The following is a 7,410-nucleotide window of genomic DNA, read 5'->3' as shown; positions in this document are numbered from 1 at the left end:
TTCCACTAGAATGAGGATAACCAAAACTTTACAATTATATATATACACCGCTTTCACTAGCAAAGCTTTTGTGGTCACATAAATATGAGATGATATACTACGCATTGAGGTTCACAAAATATCAACATCCATCATATCATACATCATGGAAATTGACTCATCAATGTTTGACTATTTGATGTTTGTATGATTTCCTGATGGGCCATGAATCATGATCATCATCTTCATCAGTCTGATAAGATGGGGAATTCCCATTGCAGGCTACTGTTGATTTTCTCAAATAATATGATCTTATGCTTCTAGCGTAATCCGTGCATATCAATCAAATGTTTAACCAAGAAGTATTTCAGGATATAATCCACATTGTGTTAATTTCCTAATCATGGGTGTTGAGTCATATACTAATCAGACATAATGCTGCTAGCATTAGATTCTGTTTACCATATAATTGTGAACCATGTGAGTTGGGAGCATGCAGTATCACTTTTCCCATCTAAAGTTCCTTTTCTTTTCCTTTTTTTGATAAAAAAAATTTGAATGATTGTATTAATCTATTATATAAGTGGGTTTAATACCTATATATATATATATATATATATATATTATATTTATATACATATATAAACCTTCTGAAGATGAGGAATGGTATAAAAAACATATTGAAGCAGCAGGAAATCCCAGCAGCAGTAGTTGTTGCACTGATTGAGCATGTTCCAAGTTCAATTCCCAGTGAACCTGGACGGCTGCAGCCCACCTTGCCACCCACTTGTCAACCGGAGAGCTCCTCACCACAAGTACAAACACTTCAAATCCTACTAGCCGTTGTCAATTCAAACCGCCCCCTTCCCCTTCCTCTCATTTCTCTTCTACAGCAAACACCAACAGGAACATTATGATTGTGAAAAATTGACAACATGCCCAAAGCTCAAAATATACTCTTTCTGCCACCTTTCTTGCCATTTGCACTATTTCAACTTCATGCAGTTTTAATTTCAGAAAATGGTATTCTTGCAATATTTCTTACTCCGTGTTTGGAAGCATAGATTCGAGGCCTTAGATTACATGCCCAAAGCTCAAAATATACTCTTTCTGCCCCCTTTCTTGCCATTTGCACTATTTCAACTTCATGCAGTTTTAATTTCAGAAAATGGTATTCTCGCAATATTTCTTACTCCGTGTTTGGAAGCATAGATTCGAGGCCTTAGATTTAGATTTTCCTGGTTTTGGCTGAAATTGATTTGCAAAATCGAATTGTTTTTTGTTTAAATCTACACATTCAAATTTGAAGCCTCAAATTTCGTGCTTCCAAACACAACCTTCGTTTGACATGTGTCGTTTTGAGGGGGGGAATAATGTTGTGAAAAGTTGAACGGAGAACTCTTCTGGGAACTGCAAATGAGAATAAACATGCCTAAGTGAACTCATGGAAATGCAAGCTACCAGTGGGCTTGGGGACCATAATATGTATATGGGTTGCAATGAGTTTCTTCGAATATCAGAATCAATACTCATAGGGTAGCTCAGACCAGCTAGATGGCTACATTACTAGTCCACCAGCATGGCAAGCTGTGGAGTGCGCCATCAACATAAACATCTGTGGAGTGAACCATCAACATAAACATCTGTGGACTGAGCCATCAACATAAACATCTTGAATTTGATTCCTCACGGATCAAAATTTACTTTTAATTGTAGTTCAGTATGGCGGGGTTCAGGCAGCATTGCTCAACTAGGTTTCCGATAGGAGAGTCGATTTATTGTCTAACTCCTCCATTATCAAGGAAAAAAAATGTTTATGTCAGTAGCTCGATTGTGGCTCACCTTCAAATTATTATTAATGTTTTACGATTGTAGTAGATTCGTCCTTGAAATGATCAGTTTTGAGAATTAACAAAAATAATATAAAAAATGTTAAATTTCATTAGTTTGAAGCATCAAGATGTCAAATAATTGTTAAAAAAAATTATATGTGGCCTCCTTCAAAGAACATGCAGGTCATTAAACTGGGTCATGCCTCTATCATAATGAAAGTCATATTAGTGGACCTAACGAGTGAGATCGAACTCAAAACATATTGAACATCATCATTGTCATAAAGTTTGAAAAAAATTTCTAAAAAGGTTGATGCATCAACTTATATTTTGGAAGATAAGAGTACTTTCAATAATAACAACATCAAAACTAAGCCTTAGTCCCACTAAGTGGTGTCCGCTATATGGATCTTTTTTCGCCAATTTATGCCATCATGGACTATTTCTTTTGGGAGATTCAAGAATATTAAATCCTTACTCAAAATCTCATCTCAAGTTATTTTAGGTCTACCCCTACCCCTTCTACTACCCTCCACGGTAATTAAGTCACTCTTCCTCACAAGTGCATTATGTGGCCTACATTGCAAGTGTTCCTGCCATCTGAGTCGTCTCTCCCTGATCTTATCTTCTATAAGAGTTACACCTAATGTTAATATTAGAGAAAAATAATTTTCTTTATTGATTCATACATAATACAAGGATTACAAGGGTATATATACATGAGAGAATTGAAAAAAAATGGAAAGTATATATTGCTCTAAATGGAAAGTGTATATATCTCTAATACTCCCCCTCAAGTTGGAGCATGGAGATCTGTAATGCCCAACTTGCGTGATAAGTGTTGGAAATGTTCACGACCCAAAGTTTTGGTGAAGATATCGGCAAGTTGACTGTGGGTAGGAATATGCTTAGTGAAGAAGAGATCGGCCCATAACTTTTCACGAACAATATGACAATCGATTTCTATATGTTTGGTACGTTTGTGGAAAACAGGATTCTGGACAATGCGAAGAGCCGCTTGGTTGTCACAATATAAGAGCATAGGCTGGGAATGCGGTATGCCAAGATCATTTAAAAGAGTTTTGAGTCATGTAAGTTCACAGGTAATGGAAGCAAGTGCCTGGTACTCAGCTTCAGCGGAGGAGCGAGAGACTATAGTTTGTTTCTTAGTGCGTCAAGAAATTGGACTAGTGCCCAACTGAATGAAAAACCTAGTGGTAGAGGGGCGAGTGAGTGGACAATTAGCACAATCTGAATCAAAATAAGCTATGACTTGAAAAGTGTTGGCAGTAGGAAAAAATAAAGTCTTGTCCTCGAGATGCCTTAATGTATCGAAGAACATATACAGAAGCATCATAATGCGGTTGTCTGGGCTGGTGCATAAATTGACTGAGAATATTGACTAGAAATACAATGTCAGGATGAGTGATGGTGAGATATATCAAACATCCAACGAGTCGCTGAAACAAGTTTGGATCGGAGATAAGATCACCATCAGTATTATTAAGCTTCAGATTTTGTTCCACGGGAAAGTGGGCATGATGAGCACCCAGATGACCACTATTAGTGAGGATGCCAAGAGCATATTTGCGTTGGTTAAGAAAGATGCCAGTGGGAGAGCGAGCAACTTCGAGGCCAAGGAAATATTTTAATTTTCCAAGATCCTTGAGTTTGAATTTCTAAACGAGCATGACTTTGAAAGTGCTAATATCGGAGAGATCATTGCCTACCATGAGAATGTCATCAACATAAACAAGTATGAGAGTAAAAAACTGATCCCGAGAGTAGGTGAAAAGAGAGTGATCAGCTTGAGATTGGGTGAAGCCCGCAGCAAGTAAAACAAAAGATAATTTAGAGAACCAATCGCAAGAAGCTTGCTTAAGGCCATAAAGGGATTTCTGAAGACGACAAACATGAGTCTCCCCCTGTTTTCAATAACCCGGTGGAGGGATCATATAAACCTCCTCATTGAGGTCACCATAAAGAAAAGCATTGTTAACGTCCAATTGAAGGAGATGCCAATTCCAAGCTACAGCCACTACAAGAACACACCTAACAGCAACGAGTTTAGCAACATAAGCAAAAGTATCATGATAATCCAAACTTTCTACCTGAGTGTAGCCCTTGGCCACCGAGCGAGTTTTGTGTAGCTCTATGGATCCATCGGCCCGAAGCTTTGTTTTGAACACCCATTTACAACCAATTGGTTTTTTTTTTTCAAGTGGAAGGTGTTGAAAAACCCATGTATTATTGGTTTCTAAGGCTTGGATTTCAAAAGCCATGACATCACGCCAGTAGGAGTGTAGCACAGCCTGAGAATATGAGGTGGGTTTGGGATGTTGGGACATGACATAAAGAAAATTCAAATGTTGATGAGAGAAACGACGATAAGATAAAAAAGATGAGAGACAATGAACCGTACCTAAGGGAAATCTTGAAACCTGTGAAGTTGTGGAGGATAGTGGTAAAGTAGAGCATATATAATCAGCTGAGTAAGAGGGATGTGTGACAGCTCGTTTGGGTCGTGAAGAGGTGGGTGGAGGGGGTGGTGGGGAAGGGGTGAGGGTGAGGAAGGTGGTGAGGAGACCAAGTGAGAAGGAGGGAGAGATGGGGGGCTAGGGTTTGGTGTGGTTGGTGGAGTAGGTAAAGTGTAGGAAGGATGTATATCGGGAATAGGAAAGGGAAGGACTAGAGTAGATGTAAGAGTTGGAGATATGAAATGATAGGGAAAAACATTCTCTTCAAAGTGACATAGCGGGAGATAAAATTTTTTTTGTTTTCAAGATCGTAGACACAATAAGCCTTATGATGAGCAAGATAACCTGAGAAAACACATCGAAGAACACGAGAAGAGAATTTATCACAGTGTTGGCGAGCACTTTGGGCATAACACAAGCACCAAAACACTTGCAAGTGTGTATATGATGGTGGTTTTTGAAAAAGAAGTTCATAAGGCGACTTATGATTGAGGTTGGGCAAAGAGGTGTGGTTAATTAAGTAAGTGGCTGTGAGAATGCATTCACCATAAAAAGAGATGAGAAGATTAGCTTGAAAACATAAGCACTGAGCCACATTAAGAAGATGGCGATGTTTACGCTCGGCAACACCATTCTGTTGAGGTGTATCCACACATGTGCGCTTATGAAAAATGCCTTGATCATGGAAAAAAGTTTGGAGTGGAGTGGATAGAAATTCTCTACCATTATCAGTGCGCACGTACTTAACAGTGCAATTGAATTTATTTTTAACGATGGCAAAAAAAATCGTAAGGCAAGAGAAAGTATGAGATTTCATACGCATAAGATAGACCTATGTAGCACACGAGTAGTCATCCACGATTGTTAAAAAATAATGTGCACCAAAAAATGAAGTCGTAGGATAACCACCCCATATATCACAATAAATCTGATTAAAACAAAATGTGCTCTTATTTGTATTTAAAGAAAAAGGTAAACGAGTGTGATTTGCTCTAATACAAACATCACAGGGCAAATAAGAAGAAGAAATATTTAAGGTTTCCGGAATACATGAGATAGAAGGGTGACAAAGATGTTGATGCCAAAGAGTAGTGTCAAAAACATGTTGAGAGTGGAAAACTGTGGCGGAGGGAGGTTTATAGTGGTAAAGTCCACCCTGTACTTCACACGTCTAATCAGCCTCCTTGTTGATAGGTCCTAAAAGACACAAAATGTGGGAAAAAAATATAGCAACACAATTGAGATCCTTGGTAAGTTTGCATGGATAATAAATTAAATTTAAATGAAAGCACATAAAGAACATTAGTAAGAGAGAAAGTAGGAGAGAACCGCATAGTGCTAGTATGAGTTACAGAAACAATATCACCATTTGGAAGTTTAATGGGGCATGGCTGATTGAGAAGCTAAATATTATCAAGAGAAGAAAAATTGGAAGTCATGTGATCGGAGGCACCTAAATCAACAATCCATTCAGTGTTATAAAGAGAAGCAGAATGACAAAAGGCGAGGTTACTAGCAAAATTGGTAGAATTGGTGTTTAAGGGAGATAAAAGATCCAAGAGTTGACGGTATTGTTCGCTGGTGAGAACTTGTAACTGAGGGATGAGAGAAAGCCAGAGTCCGGAGAGATAGAGTGAACGAAGACAAGTGTTGGTGAAGAGGACTGCGGTGGAGAACACGTGAGCACCGAAGACGATGAGAGAACTAAGAGAAATGAGAGTACTGCCGAACACACGCCAGAGAGATGCAAAACTATGAGATGATCGAAGAAGATGAGAGACTGCCAGAGATGAGTAGTACACTAAGATGAACAACTTTGGGAGACTGAAATACCATGCCGAAGAACTAGTGCTTCTATAGAGAAAGAACGCTGAAAATTCGAATAAGACAAACAGAGAGGCACTAGGAGCTGCAAGTCGGCCTAAAAAAAAAAAAACAACGCTAGAAGTGCACTGAGAGAGGCGACCGACCTGAAAATCCTAACCTGCAGGATGTTGTGAAGCAGATATAGGAAACACCCTCACCTTGCTTGGGACGTCGCGCCTTGTGAACTTGAGCCGACGGTGGCAGGTGTAGGTGGGAGAACCAACTGGAGGTTGACTGGCCATGAGATGCTGCGAGCACTAGGAGGGAGGCCGGAGAAATAGATCAGAGCTGAGGTGATGTCAAAAAATATGAGAGATGACCGTACGAACTGAGGGATGCTGTTGAGAGCTGGGATTCCGCCGGAGCGCTGAACGAACCGCCGGAGAAGAAGAGCTGAAAGAGACGCCGGAAAACAAAGATGCAGCCAAGAGAGGAATACGTGCATGCCAGAGCTATGATGATAACACGCTGTAAAAATGGTAGCACCGAGAAGTCGAGAGAACATTGAGAGATAGCCAGAAAATTGGTGAGGGTACTGCTGCTGTTGTTAGAAATAGTTAGAAGGAGGGCTTGAGTAGACGGCGGCGGTGGCAAAGGAAAAATGGGTTAAGAAACCCTAGGGTCTGATACCAAATAATTTTCTCTTTGATTCACGCATAATACAAGGATTACAAGGGTATATATACATGAGAGAATTGAAAAAAATGGAAAGTATATATTGCTCTACATGGAAAGTGTATATATTTGTACCTAACTTACCATGAATATGTTCATTCCTTAATTTGTCTTTCAATGTTATACCACTCATCCATCTAAGCATTCTCATCTCAGAAATTTTTATTTTTTGGATATTATGTTTCTTCGTCTCCCAACATTCTGATTCATATAGCATAAATGATCTTATAGCTCCTTTTCAATTTTAAGGGCATTCTACGATCACAAAGCACACTTGAAGCACTTCTCCATTTTACCCAACCTACTTCAACTCTATGCATTACATCATCTTCAATTTCTCCTTCAACTTGCATAATAGATCCAAGGTATCGAAATCTACACATTCTATTTATTTCTTCATCATCAAGTTTAACTTTGTCTCCAATATTCCTCCTATCATTACTAAACTTACATATCATATATTCTTTCTTATTTCTACTTATCCTAAAGCCTCTAGAGTCTAAAGCTTCTCTCCATAATTCTAACTCAGCCTCAAATCCGTCTCTAGTTTTGTCAATTAATACAATATCATTTGCAAACAA

This window comes from Malania oleifera, chromosome 4, assembly GCF_029873635.1.
Source record: "Malania oleifera isolate guangnan ecotype guangnan chromosome 4, ASM2987363v1, whole genome shotgun sequence".
In the NCBI taxonomy this organism is placed as follows: Eukaryota; Viridiplantae; Streptophyta; class Magnoliopsida; order Santalales; family Ximeniaceae; genus Malania; species Malania oleifera.
The sequence above is the reverse complement of the archived record's forward strand: the minus strand, read 5'-3'. Positions refer to the sequence as shown.